This window comes from Tursiops truncatus, chromosome 3 (assembly GCF_011762595.2).
Source record: "Tursiops truncatus isolate mTurTru1 chromosome 3, mTurTru1.mat.Y, whole genome shotgun sequence".
Classification (NCBI taxonomy): domain Eukaryota; kingdom Metazoa; phylum Chordata; class Mammalia; order Artiodactyla; family Delphinidae; genus Tursiops; species Tursiops truncatus.
The window spans coordinates 133,559,682-133,579,314 of record NC_047036.1 but is presented as its reverse complement, the minus strand read 5'-3'; positions in this window follow the sequence as shown (position 1 = coordinate 133,579,314).

Sequence of the window (19,633 nt, the reverse complement as noted above, 5' to 3'; positions counted from 1 at the left end):
ATAAATATTTTGTTTGAAAAAATACGTTCTGCTGCACGAGGTAGAGAGAAAGAAAGTAAAAATGAAAATCAAAAAAGAGAACTAAAAACTATAGTTTTAGTACCCTGATCTCAAGTTTAGGAACTAGACACTGAAGCTCAAGAAGTGAACAGATTTGCCTAATGATCAGACAAAGGGTTGTAGGTGACAGATTGCGGTTTAGAGAAGCCTCAGCAACCCTTTTCTGTAAAGGGCAAGATGGTAAATACTTGAAGCTTTGCTGGCCACGTAGTCTCTGTCACAACTACTCAACTGTATCACTAGAGCGAGAAAACAGCCACAGACAACACATAAACGAATGAACGTGTCTGTGTTCCAATAAACTTTATTCACAAAACAGGCTGAGGGCTGGGTTTGGCCCTTGGGCCGTAGCTTGTAGACCTCTGGTTTAGAACAAAGGATTCTTGACTATTTATTTAGCGCTTTTTCCTGTAAAAACAAAGCTTCCTCCTAAAGGACAGAAGAACTGTACAGCCCTGTTATTTTCTTAATGTCGAGAAAAAATGGAAGACCAAAGTTGGAGAGTGCGTGAGGGTTTTATGAAACAAAGCATATATAAAGAATAAGATAGACATTAGACATGTTAGCATGGTTGGGGGTGGGCAAAGTGGCAGTGGACCGAGCTCCTGGGATGGAGCAGAAAAGGGAATCATAAAGGGTCCTGCCCAGATAATGATGTTAATGTGCCATGAACTGAGAAGTGTGACTAACTCGACTCTCTGCACCCAAGGTCTAAAATAAATCAATTTATTATGGAACTGGATAGAAGTGATGGTTAGACAATACTGTGAATGTACTAGATCGTATACTTTAAAGTGCTTAATTTTATGTTACGTGAATTTCACCTCAATAAAAAAATTCTAAAAAATATAATAACAAAAAGTAAGAACAAAATATAAGAACAAAAAGCTTGAAAATGAAATAGTATGGTTCTATGTAGGTGATCTTTCATTTTGCTTCATGCCCCAGAACTGCTAAAAGTTTCCTTGGATGAGGGAGGAAACCATCTTCTGCGGCAGGTGGCAGTGTGGTGTGATTTTTTTCTTTTCCTGCTTTGGTGTCACATAGGTCTGCTTTTGATTCCTAGCTTCTTTGGGCCTCAGTTTCCTCATCAGTAAAATACTGGTCATCATGTGTACCATATAGGATTGATGGGGTCCTTAAATGAGATTCTGATATAAATGCCTAAATCTAAGAAATGTTCAATAAAACTAGCTTTTAATATCTTCATTTCTGGAAAGTCCCTGGCTTTTATTCCTTAACTCAATCATTTCCTTACTCATCATTTACTGAGCTCTTCTTTGTTCCAGGAAGTATAATTATACTCATTTCTATTGCTGTGTAAAATATCACCCTCAAGATTTAGTAGCTTAAATCAACAATTATTTATTATCTCACAATTCCTATAGGTTAGGAATTTCAGGAATTAACTGCATGATTTTGGCTCAGGATCCCAGATGAGGTTGCCGTTAAACATGGACTAGGGCTTCAGCAATCTGAAGGCTTGACTGGGTCTGGTGGACCTGCTTCCAAGACAGTTTACTGATGTAGCTGTTGGCAAGAGACCTTGGTCCCTTGCTAAGTGGGCCTCTCTCTGTAGTGCCTTCATGAGGCAACCACTGTCTTCCCCCAGAGTAAGTGATCAGAGAGAAAGAAAGAGAGCAGACCTAGTCCGCTAAATAAAATATTGTTAGTTCCACCTTATTCTATTTATTCTAAGTGCTAGAAACAAGTCACTAAGTCAAGCCCATACTCAAAGGGAAGGTATTACATAAAAGCATAAATACCAGGAAGTGGAATCATTGTGGGCCTTCTTAACGGCTGTCACAGTGCCTTAGTATGAGCTCTGAGGATGCAGTGGTGAGCTAAAGAGCCATCTAACTTAGAGTCTAGTAGGAGAGACAGACATATACAAGCTATACTGCACATGACATGATAACTAACTAGAATAAGACAATGAAGGAAAAGACAGTAAACTATATGAGGTATGTAACTAGAGCACGTCTCATGGGGGAAAGAACGGGAACAGAAATCCATTTGTGAGGAAGGTACACTTTTGCTGAGGTTTGAAGAATGAGTAGTAGTTAATGTTAGGTCAAAAACATGATGGTTGCCTCAAAAAGTTAAACACAGAGTTACCATATGACCCTGGAATTCCACTCCTAGGTATACACCCAAGAGAAAGGAAACATATATCCACACAAAAACCTGTATGTCAATGTTGATAACAGTGTTATGCACAATAACCAAAAAGTGGAAATAACTCAAATGTCCATCAACTTGACAAATGGAAAAACAAACTGTGGTATAGCCATATAATGGAATACTACCTAATAATAAGAACAAAATACGGATACATGCTACAATCTGGATGAACCTTGAAAATATGATGATAAGTAAAAGAAGTCAGACACAAAACACAACATATTGTATAATTCTATTTGTATGAAATGTCCACCCTAGAAGACAGAATAGTGACACAAAGGAGATTAGTGATTGCCTTAGGCTGGAGGGGGGAAGGGGCAATGGGAAGTAACTGTTAATGGGCAGAGGGTTTCTTTTTGGGGGTGATAATGTTTTAAAACATATTGTAGGCTAACATCATACTCAATGGTGAAAGGCTGAAAGCATTTCCTTTAAGATCAGGAACAAGACAAGGATGTCCACTTTCACCACTGTTATTCAACATAGCTTTGGAAGTCCTAGCCACAGCAATCAGGGAAGAAAAAAATAAAGATAAAAGGAATCCAAATTGGAAAAGAAGAAGTAAAATTGTCACTGTTTGCAGATGACATCATACTATACATAGAAAATCCTAAAGATGCTACCAGAAAACTACTAGAGCTCATCAATGAATTTGGTAAAGTTGCAGGATACAAAATTAATACACAGAAATCTCTTGCATGTCTATACACTAACAATGAAAGATCAGAAAGAGAAATTAAGGAAACAGTCCCATTTACCATCACATCAAAAAGAATAAAATACCTAGGAATAAAACTACCTCAGGAGACAAAAGACCTCTACTCCGAAAACTATAAGACGCTGATGAAAGAAATTGAAGATGACACAAACAGATGGAAAGATATTCCATATTCTTGGATTGGAAGAATTAATATTGTCAAGAGGACTATACTACCCAAGTCAATCTACAGATTCAGTGCAATCCCTATCAATTACCAATGGCACTTTTTGCAGGACTAGAACAAAAAATTTTTAAATTCATATGGAAGTACAAAAGACCCCAAATAGCCAAAGCAATCCTGAGAAAGAAAAACAGAGCTGGAGGAATTAGGCTCCCTGGCTTCAGACTATACTATAAAGCTACAGTCATCAAAACAGTATGGTGCTGGCACAAAAACAGAAATATAGATCAATGGAACAGAAGGGAATGCCCAGAAATAAACCCATGCACTTATGATTAATTAATCTATGACAAAGGAGGCAAGAATATACAATGGAGAAAAGACAGTCTCTTCAATAAGTGGTGCTGGGAAAACTGGACAGCTACATGTAAAAGAATGAAGCTAGTTAAAACATTCTCTAACACCATATACAAAAATAAACTCAAAATGGATTAAAGACCTAAATATAAGACTGGATACTATAAAATTCTTAGAGGAAAACATAGAACACTCTTTGACATAAATTGCAGCAATATCATTTTGGATCCACCTCCTAGAGTAATAAAAATAAAAACAAAAATAAACAAATGGGACCTAATTAAACTTAAAAGCTTTTGAATATCAAAGGAAACCACAAACAACACGAAAAGACAACCCAAAGAATGGGAGAAAATATTTGCAAATGAAGCCATCAACAAAGGATTAATCTTCAAAATATACAAACAGCTCATGCAGCTCAATATCAAAAAGACAAACAACCCAATCAAGAAATGGGCAGAAGATCTAAATAGACATTTCTCTAAAGAAAATATACATATGGCCAAAAAGCACATGAAAAGATGCTCAACATCACTAATTATTAGAGAAATGCAAATCAAAATTACAGTGAGACATCACCTCACACCAATCAGAATGGCCACCATCAGAAAATCTACAAACAATAAATGCTGGAGAGGGTGTGGAGAAAAGGGAACCCTCCTACACTGCTGGTAGGAATGTAAATTGGTACAACCATTATGGCAAACAGTATGGAGGTTCCTTAAAAAAACTAAAAACAGGACTACCATATGATCCAGCATATGGTAGTCCTGTTTTTAGTTTTTTTAAGGAACCTCCATACTGGGCATATACCCACTCCTGGGCATATACCTGAAGAAAATCATAATTCGAAAAGATACATGCATCCCAATGTTCAATGCAGCACTATTTACAATAGCCAAGACATGGAAGCAAACTAAATGTCCATCGACAGAGGAAAAAGAAGATATGGTACATATATACAATGGAATATTACTCAACCATAAAAAAGAATGAAATACTGCCATTTGCAGCAACATGGATGGACCTAGAGATTGTCATACAAAGTGAAGTAAGTCAGACAGAGAAAGACAAGTATCACATGATATCTCTTATATGAGGAATCTTAAAAAAATGATACAAATTAACTTATTTACAAAACAGAGATAGAAAACAAACTTATGGTTACCAAAGGGGAAAGGTGTGGGGGAAGGATAGATTGGGAGTTTGGGACTGACATATACACACTACTATATTTAAAATAGATAACCAACAAGGACCTCCTGTATAGCTCAATATTCTGTAATAACCTAAATGGGAAAAGAATTTGAAAAATAATAGATATACGTATATGTATAACTGAATCACTTTGCTGCACACCTGAAACTAACACAACATTGTAAATCAACCATACTCCAATATAAAATAAAAATTAAATTGAAAATAAATAAATAATATATATTGTGGTGATGCTTGCACAACTTTGTGAATATACCAGCCCTCATGGAACTGTACACTTTAAATGGGTGAACTGTATGGTATATGTAAATTATTTTTAACAGAAAAAGAATGGTTGGAAGAGTGCACAGAGGAGTATCTTGAAGTGCAAGAGAACGTGGTGTGGGGGAGAAACTCAGTGTGTCTGAGCTCGGAGATGGAGGGTAGAAGGGATATCAGATGCGGCAGGAAATACACCCTACAGGCCTTGGTGACCCAAAAAAGGATGTTGGTCTTCATCATTAGGGCAGTGGGAAGCCACAGAAGGATTTTAATCAGGGAGTCACGTGATCCTATTGAAGTTTTTCAAATTTTATATAGTAAGTGCTCGATAAATTAAAGCTAATTTTATATCATGAATACATTAAGACAGCAGGTCAAGTATGGAAAATCTGAGTTTTAATCATTTTCCTGAGGAATGCAGGCCCCAAAGCTTTGGGGTCATGTTTGCACCCTTTGTCCTATGAGTGGCCAGCTTGGTTCTGTGTGCTTCTCATCCACTGTCTTGTGCCCTAAATGCTCAACAGGCAAACAAGCTGGATGAGGTCACTCTCAGGTGCTGACCCCATGCTCCCATGTTGCAGAGTCCTTGGGATTCGGACTTTCACTGAGCTCTTTATCCTTCTGCAGATGGCAGAGGGAAAAAATAACTGGTAAAATGTTCATTCCACCTCATTTAATGCGGTTTACATAGGTGTGGTTAAGTTGAGGCCTCGACAGGAAAAGCTGATTTCAAGTTCTGGCACAATGATTAGCTGATTCACAAGAGATGTGAGTCTCCATTTCTTCCCTGCACATCTGTCCTGTCTGCTTTTAATTTGGAAGCACCAGTTTTAATTTAGTGGCAGGACTGTAAACTCCATTTCTGTGAACGCAGGATGACATACTTTGTGGAACGGGGGCCTCTGGCCAAGATCTGACTCTTAAATAATTGATGGCTAGTGACTAGCTGAGAAACACTCCAATGTGAACACTTTCCATGGCAAAAACCCTGTCATATCAGCTGGATTGCAAGCGAGGCTTCTGGGCTGCTGCCCATCTAAATACAGGTCATGTCTTTAAGCACAGCCTCCAGAGCCCAAAAGGCGCTTCCAGCTTCATCCTATACATCGAAGCTCTTTCCAATCCATAGCTTCCCTTTGTCTTTTGCACTGGTTTGGAGGCTGTGGTCCAACGCACAGATTTCCTCATCTTTGGAAACCAACCCTATCAGGAAGGAGGCTTCAGCATTAGGGGTTGTTTTGTTCTGGTAAAAAGGACACACTTTTCATCACATTTGAAAACCAATTTTTTAAAATCTCACTCATATCCAATATTCTGTGTGTGTAAGAGAGAAGAAACAGGCCTAGAGTTACATCACTCCTGTGGTTTAAGAAATCTTTTTCACACTATGTAGACTGTTTCTGGGACTCGGATTTTTGGAGAGGGGGGAAGGGGCAGAGCAAGAAGGACAGAGAAATAAGAAAACAAATCATCCTCCAAGTAAGAAGAAATGGATAAGCAAAGAGAATAAAATGGACAAAACTTCCATGAGTTTGGAATCTTCTAGATGCAGAGATAGCTGGTATGTCTTTTAATTAATAAATTTTATTTAAAGCCACCTATCTTAGATCACAACTGAATATCACCTAACAACATGCCTGCCATAAAGTAGGCTTAAATACATATTTTTGAATATTTAAATGAGGAAATTAGTAATTATTGGTCCTTACCACGTGCTCAGCACGGCTGTAGGTCACAAGGCATGGGAAACATAGCTGGTGAACTTATGGGCTGTCTCATGTAGAATAATAATAAGGGGAGAGGCACTGGAGTTAGCTTGTCCTGGTTCTGGCTTTAAGTCCTGGTTCTGCCACTTATGAGTTATGTGGCCTTGGGGGGAGTTACTTAAGTTGCCTAATTTTCAGTTTCCTCAGATTAGACATGTGGGCAATAATAGGATCCATCTCATATGGTTGTTGGGAGGACTGATTGAGGTAAAGGGTAGATGGTGCTTAGAAAAGTGCCTGGAACATAGGAAATGCTCAATAGGGGTAGCAGTTATCACACAGTTTGGCAATGGCACATGGCAGACTCACGCAACAATCCTTGCCATGGCTCTCCCCAAAATATCCTTGAATCTCCACCTTTGTTTTACAACCAGTTGGTTGCCAATTTGTTTCCCAAGCCATAGTGAGGCCAACAGTGCACATTCCTGCTGGTTTTACTTAAGTGTGAAGAGTCCCATTGTCCTGAAACTAATGAGGGTTTTGAGAAAATCATTTCTCTGTGGAGGACAGTGGCACTCAGCTCCAGTGCAAACAAGAGAACATCCCAGATGGTTTGCAAAGTATTTCAGTTTTGTCAAACATGTTTTCCTCTAATTTTAAATTCCCTGTGTATTTTAAGTGAAATGTAATCCACACATCCCTGGTCAAGCAACTATCGGGGATGGAAGTGGGGAAAGAATATGAGTGAATCCCAACACCAGCAATTAGAGAGATGGCAACATCTCAGGGGTGTGAGTACACGTGTGCACTAAAAAAGTGGGCTCTGGACTAGGAGGACAGAGGAAAGTGCTCTCCAGACTCTCTTCTCCCACCCGTCACTCACCCACTCGCCTACTCCATGTTTATTGGGCCCTGTGGGTCACATGTGATCTCTGTCCTAAAAGAGATTAGGGGTCAGCAAACTTTATTTGTAAACGCCCAGACAGTAAATGTTTTTGGCTTTGTGGGATGTGTGGTCTCTCTTGTAATTAGTCAACTCTGCTGTTTTAGCACAAAACCACCCATAGACAATGTATAAACAAAAGGGCAGGGTTGTGCTCCAGTAAAACTTTGATTTTATACACGTATATATGTATATAAAAGACAGTGGGACCAAATTTGACCTATGGGCCCCCAATAGTTTGTTGAGCCCTGGATTAGATTCATGGAAGACCAAACCATCACACAGAAAACTCAGCGAGTAGGTAACTCAGCGCTAATCCATGGAGAGGCTGGCCCTGACCAAATAAGAATTCAGTGGCAGAATAGCAAGGGGCCTACAGGTGTACCTTTCAGGAAGAAGTGGATTCAAATCCCAGTCCCATCATTTATTAGCTGTGTGGCTTAAGACAAGCTACTGAATCTCTATAAGCCTTGGCTTGCTCATCTGCGAAATGGATACAATAACACTATTCGTTGTATGTAGTATTAGAGTAACATTATGAATAAACATGATTCATTAATCTTATTTGATCTCGGGATTAAATAAGGCACTGTGTATAAAGATTCTGTGAAATGTCTGGCCTCTAGTAGAAAGCTAGTATTCAGAGTGGGTAAAGCACAGTTTTTGGAGTCAGTGGTCCTGGAGTGGACCTGAATATTCCAGACCAGGTCTCCGCAAGCTTTTTCTATAAAGGGCTGAGAGCAAACATTTTAGGCTTTGTAGGCCACATTGTTTTTGTTTTAATTTTACAACCCTTTAAAAACGTAAAAATCATTCTAGCATTCTTAGCTCATAAGCTGTGTAAAACCAGGCTATGGGACTCATTTGTTGACCTCTGCTTTCGACCAGAGCTGTCCGATAGAAATAGAGAGTAAGCCACATCTGCGAGGCACGGAAGTAATTTTCAATTGTGTAGTAACCACATTAGAAAAAGTTAAAAAAATAATAATTTTAATATTTTGATTTATCTAATATACTTAAAATATTATCATTTCAATAAGTAATTAATATTACAAATTTATTAATAAGATATTTTGCTTTTTTCCTTTTTCCTTTTTGTACTGTCTTCAAAATCCTGTGTGTATTTTACATTTACAACGTATCTCAAGTGCTCAAAAGCCACATGTGGCCAATGGCTGCCGTGTGGCCCAGGGCAGCCCTGGACCTCAATAATTCTTCCTAAAATGAGAATGATAGCACTTAGTGTTTAGGGCCGTTGGGAAGATTTAATGAGATAGTGCATGGAAGGTGCTGAACATACTGCCTGGCACAAAGTGATCTTTAAATGCTAGCTGACCTTTGCTAACAAAAATCACCGTGCATTATAATAATGGTAATGATTATTTGGGGAGAAATCTGTATCTCTTTCTTCCTTCTGGGAAAAAAACAAATTCCATCCTGGTGATCACAGGCCTTTTACAGGACCCCCAACTTCCTTTATCATTTCTCCCAGGGGCCCAAAAAGATTGTACCTACTCCTCTGAAATCACAACTGTCCCGACACCCAGGACACAGGTATGAGCCTTGGAAATCAAGCATGGAGTTTAAGGAATGAGCCTCAGCCCACAAACCCTCTGGGGTTGCAGGTCAGCACCACCTACTCTTTTTGAACACATGCTCCTAGGCCAGTGTTCCGGGAGAGCTTCTTTGGTCCTAACATGTGTGTGTGTGTGCGTGCGTGCGTGCGTGCGTGCGTGTGTGTGTGTTTCTGTACCATTTCTAATTTCCTTTTCCCCATGTAGATGCCTGACCAGCATTCCCTACAGCTTGGCAGGAGAAGCAGACACATAGGTTTGCAGACAAGTTTTTTGAGAGGCTTGGGAAATCTTGCCTTTAAGTTGGAGACTCTGGGGCTGCTGCCTTGTCCCCTGAAAATCTGGGAATTGCTAAACATCCTCAGGTGACCTGATCTATAGTCAAAAGCAGAGTAATCCTGTGTGATTCTAATATTAGGATGTAAGACTGTTATTGGGAAAGGATCACCATACACCAAAAAGCAGCCTAGGTTTCTGGGAAAAGTCAAATTAGGTGGACAGAGAGAATGTTCTTATACTTAATACAGCAAAAGTTCTTTTTGCTTAACGTCGATAGTACAGCTTCCTTGAAGAGGGGGTTTTAATATTAAACAACTTCAGTTCAGAGTTCAAATGACATCACCCACTCAGGAAACCCAATCCTTCCCCAAAAGTCCATCACTTAGCATTTAAAAGAACCAAGTCTCTGAAGCCTAATCCTTGCTCTGCCACTTAGCAGCTGTGTGACCTTGGACCAATTACTTAACCTCTCTGAGTCTCGGTTTCTTCATCTTTAAATGTAGATAACAACACACATTTGAATTTTGGGTAGGACTCAATTAGCTGGCGTAAGTTATGGGGCACATTTAATTAGTTCAGCGCTTAGCATACAAAAGACACAAATAAAATGGTAATTAATTATTGCTCTCTTTTCCTGAGTGAGGTGGTGGGCTACTTTGACCAAATCCCTTTCTTTTCTTTCCAATGCTGTACCCAGGGCTCCCTCTGGCACCTAGCAAGATTCAAGATGCTGTCATGTGCATACAGGCTCACTGGCCCAGAGCCATCACATAAGGTGAGTGGAGACACATAGCCCAAGGGGCTTGGCTGGGAAGCAGTGGAGAAAACTGAATCACCCTCCTTGCCACATGATTTTTTCTCCCAACAGTACAGTCCTCCAAGTAAGCCAGCAAGTCTCTGACAGTAGCATTCACGTGTTGAGATACTGCATTTTGCTACTTCTGCCAGAAAATACCTTAGCACTTAAGCAGGTGTAATAGTACTGATCTCCAGGACACAGATGATTTCTAAATCTCTGAGACCCACTGGATCACTGTTAGGCGAAACTGAATTACTTGGGGAAAGGAAGGTACAAACTGACTGTATCATTCATACATTTGATTTAATCTTTTTATTATTATTTATTTATTTGTATTTACTTTTGGCTGTGTGGGGTCTTCATTGCTGTGCACGGGCTTTCCCTAGTTGTGGCGAGCAGGGGTTACTCTTTGTTGCGGTACGCGGGCTTCTCGTTACAGTGACTTCTCTTGTTGCAGAGCATGGGCTCTAGGTGCCCGGGCTTCAGTAGTTGTAGCACGTGGGCTCAGTAGTTGTGGCGCATGGGCTTAGTTGCTCCACGGCATGTGGGATCTTCCCGGACTAGGGTTCGAACCCGTGTCCCCTGCATTGGCAGGCAGATTCTTAACCACTGCGCCACCAGAGAAGTTCCCATTTGATTTAATCTTGATACAAGGGGTTGCCGCTTATTTCTATGAATGCATATTTTACCACAGCAATCCCAGGAAAGACTATTTCTGTTACTCCATCAAAAAAGGGAGCATTTTGTCACAATTATTACTATTTTTGTTACTATTAAAAATCAGAGTAAAAACTTATTACTAATGAACTGATATATTGACTTCCATGCTATATTAAGACTTTATTATAAAGACAAGCCCATCTTTCTGTTGAGTCAACAGAAAGCCAAACTCTGAATTAACACACACTCTAAAAAAATTTCAAGAATGCAATATTAACTCCTGTCTACCTCTAAGATTCCCCCTATAGTCTAACAGTCAGCAAATTTTTCTTGTGTGAAAGGCCAGATAATAATTACTTTAGGTTTTGCAGAGTATCTGGTCTCTGACACGATTGTTGAACTTTGTCATTGTGGCACCAAAGCCATCTTAGATGATATGCAAACTAATAAGTGTGGCTGTGTTCCAATAAAACTTTATTTATAAAAACATAAGGCAGGCTGAATCTGGTCTGTGGGCCCATGGTTGGCTGTCAAACAAATAACCAAAAAATAAAATCTCCGCAAAATTCCCAACAAATTTATTTCCATTGTCTCTGCATTAAGTAAATGTGATAATAATAATGTGGGAAGAGCACGGAGGTGTACGTTAAAAGATTAAATAGCCCTCCTGTGAATGAGCCACTATTTCACTTATTTTAGGGAACACAAATATAAATGGTTGCAGACCCCAAGAATGGTAGAAATAAGGAAGGTTTGTGACTGAACTAAAGAAAAAAAAAAGATAGAAAAGTGGTGTTAGTGTATTTATTCACTCATCACAAAGTTATTAGAAACCTGTGGCATGCCAGACATAAAAAACATACTTTTAGTCATCAGCAACCAGGCTATGGGAGAGGTTTTTGTTTTTGTTTTCTTTTGTTCTGTTTGTTTGTTTTAAGACATTCCCAATACTCCTAAAAATTTTTTCAGACTATGAAAAATTCCCTGGCCTGTTTAGGCAAAAAACATAGTAGCAATTCTAATCCTGGCTTTCCATAATGAGAGTCCTGAAGTATACATGGGAATAATTAAAACCAAAAAAATTAAAAATAATAGAAAAAGCAGGTCCTATTAGTGTTGTAACTGGGCACTGACACCATATGACATAATTGGCACTCGCCTCCAAGCTTCATCTGAATCCAGCATTCTAAAGCCCTTTCATAGCAGCCAAGAACATCTGCTCTAGAGAGGAGCTCTACACTCAGGCAAGAAGGATAGTACAGAAGGGTGTATTTTCCTTAAAGCGCAATAATATGTTATTAAAGTATCAAATACCCAGATTTGCAACAATAATTATACAAACACAGGCTAGAAGTCTGTAGGAAAAAAAGATATACCAATTAAAAAAAAAAAGCCCACAGGAGACATAGCATTAGATATTGGGATAAGGGGCTCAGTTACTTTTCCTGAGCTGGAGTTGAACACATCTGAAAGGAATGAAGATGATCCTAGTGGTGTTTTTATTATTATTTCTTCTCCTTCAAGACTTCCTCACTTCGAACAAGAATTGTTTATTAACAAGAAGAAATCATTACTTTGGGATTTTACTTAGCACAACATTATAGAGAAAAAAATAGGCTCCCAAGCTGACTGCATGTCAGCATGTGCTTTCCCCACTTTTTCTAAATTGAGCTCATCTATAAATTTTTAGGAATAGTATTTTTAAAACCAACCAACACATTTTCCATGCCACAGAATGCCCTTCTTGGTCTGACACAACTGTTTGAAGATTTTTCTACTTCTTTTTCAATCGAGAGAGAGAGGGAAAAAAAGAGAAAGAAAGAAATAGAAAATAGAAAAATGGTGAGAAAACACTCTGATCACAGGGGATTCACTTACCCACAGTTTTTTTTTTAAATTGTAATTGTTTGTGGATTCATATGGTCTCTAGAGGATGGCGCAAGATGTATTTCATCAAAGTGTTGAAGCATGAATGAGGTTGATGTACTACATATGTGTGTCCGAATGCACCAGGTCAATCACTGTGTGCTGGGTTCCCTTTCCAAGGTTAACGACACAAACTAGACTCTTGAGGAGGGGGCTGTCTCTTTAGCACAGTCAACTCTGCCAATTTTTAATGTTGAAAAGTTTAGAAGATTACAGTTGGATTCCAGTGCCTAGATTCTCTCAATGGATGGCTTTATCAGTGGAAGTTAAAATGGCAGCTGAAAGTTCCAATTTTCTTCCTTTATTCCCCCCACTGTTTCCTTGTAAGGACTGTTCAAGAACAGTGAGGGATAAACCAAAGGTACATTAAAAAGTGTTAACTATCTCAATGACAAACACAGTAGGTCTTCGCCTATGTATTACGCTCACTAGTGTATACATTCCCAAACTTCAAACATGTTCATCTCACTTTCACAATTTCTGTCAAATTCACAAATCACTTGACTATTATTTACTTAATATTTTTCTTTAAAATGGCTCTTTTTTCCCCCCACTTAGATAAAGTTGCATAGAAATAAAACTTTATATTACTGCTATTAATGGAAAAACATTACCACATGCCATTAAAGAGTTTACCAGAAAAATACCTGAGCAAGGAAAACCGAACCATGTTATTAAAGTCTAGCTAAATTATGTGCCTGTTCTAGGCTCTGTGCTTGAGGGCTGCTCTCCCTTTAAGGAAAGGGAGATTAGCAAGTGTTAAAGACGTGCTGGAGACATGCTAGCACCAAAGCAAGACTTGCTCTTTTTTAGGAATCAGAAAGGGTGCCTGAGAACTGAAAAAGGATTAACTTTCTCACTATGTAATTCAACACAGTTTAATGCCCATCTCCTAAAGCGAAACCCTGAACAATGTAGTATGTCTCTCATCTCACCAGCTATGCATCCCACAGTTTAGGGAACCCTGTTCACACTCCCATGCCTTTTAACACCTTTTCAGACTTCAGAAAGGGCTTCCATATACAATGTTCTATTTGGTTCTCATTATAACTCTGGTGATGGAGAGGGACATAATTATTACTTTTATTCTACTAGAAATGAAAGTGCAAAACCAAATATTTTAAGCTCACATAGCAAGTCAGTAGCAAAGCTCTCTCTAGAATTTGGTGTTTATTTTTTTGAAAAATACAGTTTGAAGCTTATGATAAAATCTCCATTATATCTTGTATAATAAACTCTGAAGCTCCTATGAGTTTTCATTTTTTAAAATTCATCTTTCCCTTCAAACAAGATATTTAAAAACTAAGTTCATTTATTTATGACTCAACATTCAATCTTCTGTGTTCAATGCAAAGATTGTAAAATCAATGCAAAGATTATGATGACCTGCCATACACCTCTCATACCAGCATTTTATACAGAAATGTAAATAGAAGAATGAATAAATGGAAAAAAATGAGGTTTTCAAGGGCAACTTTTATAAATGGTGGTATTTCTCATCTATGTATCACAGAAAACTAGCTATTTCCACCAAGAAAGGTGGAAACATATGGGTCTCCGGTATACGGTATATATTACAGGACAAACATCTGGTTGCAGAGTAGGATTTTATGAAATTCCCTGAGGTCTCTAAGCTTTGATTCACATTGTGCCTCTATTGTAATAACAATTCAACCATTTGGAACCTAGTTGGTTTTATTTACTGGAATGAGTGCTGAACAAACTGATCGATCACCAATCCAATTTGGTTATCTTGGATTACTGAAATAATTCTGCCACGTAAAAGAGCCAACCCAGGTTATGATGACGGTAGAATTGGAGTGCCTACAGAGCAGAGGAGATGAACCGTTAACTTGATCAGCTGTATAAACAAAGTTTCTGACCAGTGGAAAATGTTAGCCAATATCCAAGGCGAGGAAAGAGATTTATATGAAAAATCAGAGAGGCTGCAAATGGAATATAGCATGTCCCCAGACCCAGAGGGGAAAGTAGAAGGCTCCTTCCCATGGTTAGTTTAAGGATCAGTAAAAAGACTTTAAGTTTGATGTGGCATCAGGCTGAAACACAACGGAGGGCATGCATCAGTGAGACAGTTTCTCATCTGCCTCTGCTGCTCCTGATACTGTGCTGATTCTGAGTCTGAGTCATCATGTTAGAAAGATGTGTTGTTCATAGCTGGAGCCATATCAGATTTAGCAAGGAAAGGACAGAATGTAATAAACATGTAATAAATATCTTCTGAATCATGTTATTTTAGAGATGTCCAAAAATTGTGAGGACTGGAATCGTTCTAACAAAGTTATTCACATAATACACACCAATCTAATTCAACTGGAAAATTCTACAAATCTTAATGATTCTGCAGAGGGCTGTGTACAATTTTGGAATAAGTTCTATTGTTATGACAACACCAGGTTCATCTGACCACACACATTTAGCTTATCTGGGGGTCACCATATGTACTTATCAACAAATTACTTACAGAGAAGACCAGAAGCTCTTTGAGAGTAGAGGCCTGGTCTCCCTCTCCTTTTTTGTCACCAGAATATCACACAGCACCATCACATGATAGTCATTAATGAATCTGTATTTCATGAATGATATGGTGGATTGTATATCGACTGACAAATCTTTCTTTAGCCCTCTTGTCCAAGACACCAAATTAAGAGAGGAATTAGATGTAAAATAACAGCCTCACAGTAGGTGTGAAGATTTGCCTGACAGGTAAGTTACTACAATCAGTCACTTCCAAGTGTAGCCCATGATTTAGCCCTGAGCCCAGATGGCTCAGTCTTGGCTGACCTAGTATTATTTAAATCAGAAAAAAAAAATAAAATCCTCAATTCTATAGCTGAACTTTAATTAAAAGAACTTCTATTTTTTACTCCAAGTAGTCTTAACATGTGATGAAATACTTTAAAATACTTTTAAAATTAAAAAAATAAATTTAAAAATATTTTTTAAGTTAAAAATATTTTTGATCATCAACAGTATACTCCACACGTACGACAGCTATTCCCCCAAATCACTCTCTCTCTCCTTTTCTTCCTCTAGGCATTTTCACAGATACATGGTCGATGTATTTCTTCCATCCCCTACCCACTCCTGCTTTTTATTATATAGTTTAAATTAGGTCTTTCTTTAATTTTACTAACTAGATTCTCAACAACAAAAAACAACAAAAACAGATTCTGGAAGCTAACTTAGCAAGGAATAATCCTTTCCTGCTCACAAAAAGTGGGGAAGAAGCAAAATTGTGTGTTCTCATGCATAAATATTTTGTCCTTGTAAAACAAGTAAATACGCTTAATTGCATCCTGGGGTTTTCCTGGACCCAAAAGAACACTTACAGCCACACAGGCTGAAACTTCATGAAGTCCTCGTTTCGGCAAGTCATGACAAGCACACATGTGCACACTGCTAAGTCACTAAGTCACAACGTCCTGCTTTGATATAGGAAATATAGGAAGATGCAGAGATGGGAGGACCAGAAGAAGAAAAGAGACCTAGAGAATTCCATGGAAACAGAGGGGGGCTGCCTCTGTACCACATAATCCTTTCCTGAATCCCCCCAAAAGAGCTTACATGAAGCTAGAGTAGAGATGTTTTTGGCATATGCTTTCTCATCCTGTTTCTCATCCTCATGCTAATTTTGAACTTTTAGCACATTCACATTGGCTCATTCCCTAGTACTGAAAAAACAAAGAACAGAAATTAGTAGAGCTATTGCTATAAGAGATTTAAACATCATTACTCTACATTTTCATCTTTTAGCTTAAAGTCACCATTCGCTATATAATCTTAGAGACTGATGAAACAAAGCAAACTGATACAACATTATTTTGATTTCCCTTGACTCTCATTTTCCTTTGACAATAAATCTGGGTGCAACTGAAGCCTGTTGTGAGTTCTGCTTGGTGTTAACTCTGGCTGGGTACAAGTGATGCCAAGCTATATAGAATCAGTTCTTACATCTGTGTCTCTATTGACATATATACACTAATATGTATAAAATGGGTAACTAATAAGAACCTGCTATATAAAAAAATAAAGAAAATTCAAAAGCAAAGAATCACTTCTTAAAGAACAATGGTCCTTAGCCAGAGGTGGTTTCCCCTGACCCCCACCCAGGGAACATCTGACACTGTCTGGAGACACTTTTGCTTGTCACAACTGGGAGGCAATGCTACCAGCATCTAGAGGGTAGAAGCCAAGGATGCTGCTAGATATCCTACAATGCACAGCACTATTCCCCACAACAAAGAATGATCCCACCCCAAATGTCAGTAGTGACAGTAGGTTGAGAAATCCTGCTCTAAAAATATTTGATTCAGTAGCATTGTGCATACATTCTCTGGACTATGGAGGTAGCCATGCATGTGTCGCAGGTAGGAACAGGTTGTATTTTCAGCTATTATAGAGGGGTTACCTCTCATAACCAAATTCTTTTTAAAGTTTACAAATCAATTAAAGTTTCTCTCATCTACTATTAGTGTTTAAAATTTCCACTCTTGGTCACTCCTTTCATATGTGAAACAGCTTATAAAATTCTAGTAGGTCATTCATTTATTTATACATAATGCATTTATTAAATACCTGCTACGTGTTGGTCAGTGCTATTCAGGAGGGATTAACTATCTTAATGTGAACTCATATGCTTCATTAACCATTCTTAAATCAACAGTCTCTGGAGTTAAACAACTTAGAGCATCCAAAGTAGAGTTGCCCATATTAGAAGCAGCTTCATAGCAAGTGCATGGATGTAACAGGGACTGTTGGCCCTTTAGGTTAGTGCACCATTAGACTTGGGCAAGAAGAATCCTGTCCGGGGCCCTGAGCTTCAGAAGGTCCCCACCTTGGACCTTGTCCACAGGGTCATGGGAATGTGCCATCTGAAGCCTCCTTCTAGACTGTACTCTGGGTACCAAGGACTTTGGAATTTTCTGCCCAAATGGCTCAGCCCACTCTCAGAACCTGAGTAGTCTTGTTTTAGTCTGCTGTCCTGCAGGAACATATGCACAAACATATGCGTCACAAGGGCTGAGCAGGGGCAGCTGTTAAGGTAACGGACTAAGCCCAGGGTATCAAAGTGCATATGAAGACCCTCCTGATGCGGGACAGCATTGGGCATGTGATGAGAAGAGAGCGGGATTGCAGACCAGGCACCATGGGTCCAGTCTCCTTGCTTTTCCATGTTCTGAAGCTAATTCCAAGGAGTCCAAGAATTCTAAATCAGAAGATAGCTTTATAGGATATTATGAAGGTCTGTTTGTCAAATTGGGAGGCAAAGGCATTTTATTAATGGTTAGCTGTTATAACTTACATTTTTGGACAGACGGTACATGGGTCTCTATTTTTATGCTTGTCCCAGTCAAGGATTGATTTGATTTGAGGGGAACAAAAGCACTGTTTAGTTTCTCTGCATAGAACACCTCGGGATTCAAGGTATACCTCTCCCAAGTGGAATCACACAGACCGCTCTCCAAGGAGATTGCCGATCTTTTGAAGATTTTATTTTATGTAGTCTCAACAATAAGTCAGCCCATCTTAAACTTATTGGCATTTTTGTGGGATGGGACAACAGATAAACAAATAGAAAATTGTGTTTCCATAATTAGCTGGCTGAGTCAGAGCTAACGGAAGGAAAGAACCAGAGGGCAGGTAAAAAGTCTGTATGTGACTAGGAATAGGGAGAGAAGAGAAGTCCAGAGAAAAGACACTACTTTGGGAAGGGAGTGCTCAGAGCAGCTCAGGTGACACTTAATGAAAGGGGAGAAGAAGGAGTGGGAGGGCCTGGAAGGAGGGACGGGCAACTACAGAAAAGAAAAATAAGAAAAAAAAGGAAAAAAAGCCAAACTACCTTCTTTTCCTCCCATTCTGTTCATTGTTTCCAAAGGCTATAAAAAGAGAACACCACTTCTGGTTTCATTTAATAGCAATTGTGACATTGTGCAGGCCCCTTAACATCGAGTCTGAGAAATGGGGTTCTCCTCGATCCAACTCTATCCTGAGGTCCTGAAAAGGGGGAAGAACCTAGGAAGATGCTAGACTTGCATCCTATATGGCAAATCTCCCTGGGATAGCTCTCATTTCTTTCCTCTTGGGAGGAGACACTGGCTTAGCGCCAGGGAGAGGGTTTCAAAGGGTGGTTCCCACAGACGCCGTACTCTGTCTCTCAGATGAAGGTTCAGACCAGAGAAGCCAAGAATGGAAAGATGGGAGTGAGGGCCTCTGTTTAAAGTGAACAAAGGCCCAGTTTCAAGATACTTGGGGACCTCTTCTCCAGGAATGAGCCAACGCCCAGATGCTGGTGATTACTGGAGCAGCCTCTGAACCACGGACACTCATGGGGTCACACACTCGGGGCTCCCAGCTCCCAGAGAAGTCCTGGGAGCCAACTCCACAGCCCAGCCAAAGGCTAGACTTGGCTGCCTGCGTGATTGATTGCCTTTGTTTCCTCACAAAGGGAGTGGACTCGCTGATGATCAGGGCAGTAGGAGGGGAGGGGAGTGGCCTCAACAGGGATGTTCCCCTTCCTCCCTCAAGTTCAGGGTGTGCCTGGGAAAGGGCTTCTGTGCTTAGCTCCCAAAAAAGGTATCTTTCCAAGAGAAAATTATGCAGCTCAAAAAGTTAGTCATTAATGTAATGGTCTGAATCTACAATGAGAAAAAGACTGAAGCTGACATGATTTTTATATTTGATATTACAGCTTCTGAAGTTGAGAAGTAATTACGTATGTTAATATTACATCCATTCGATATTCAGTGAATTTTTTTATGACTCTT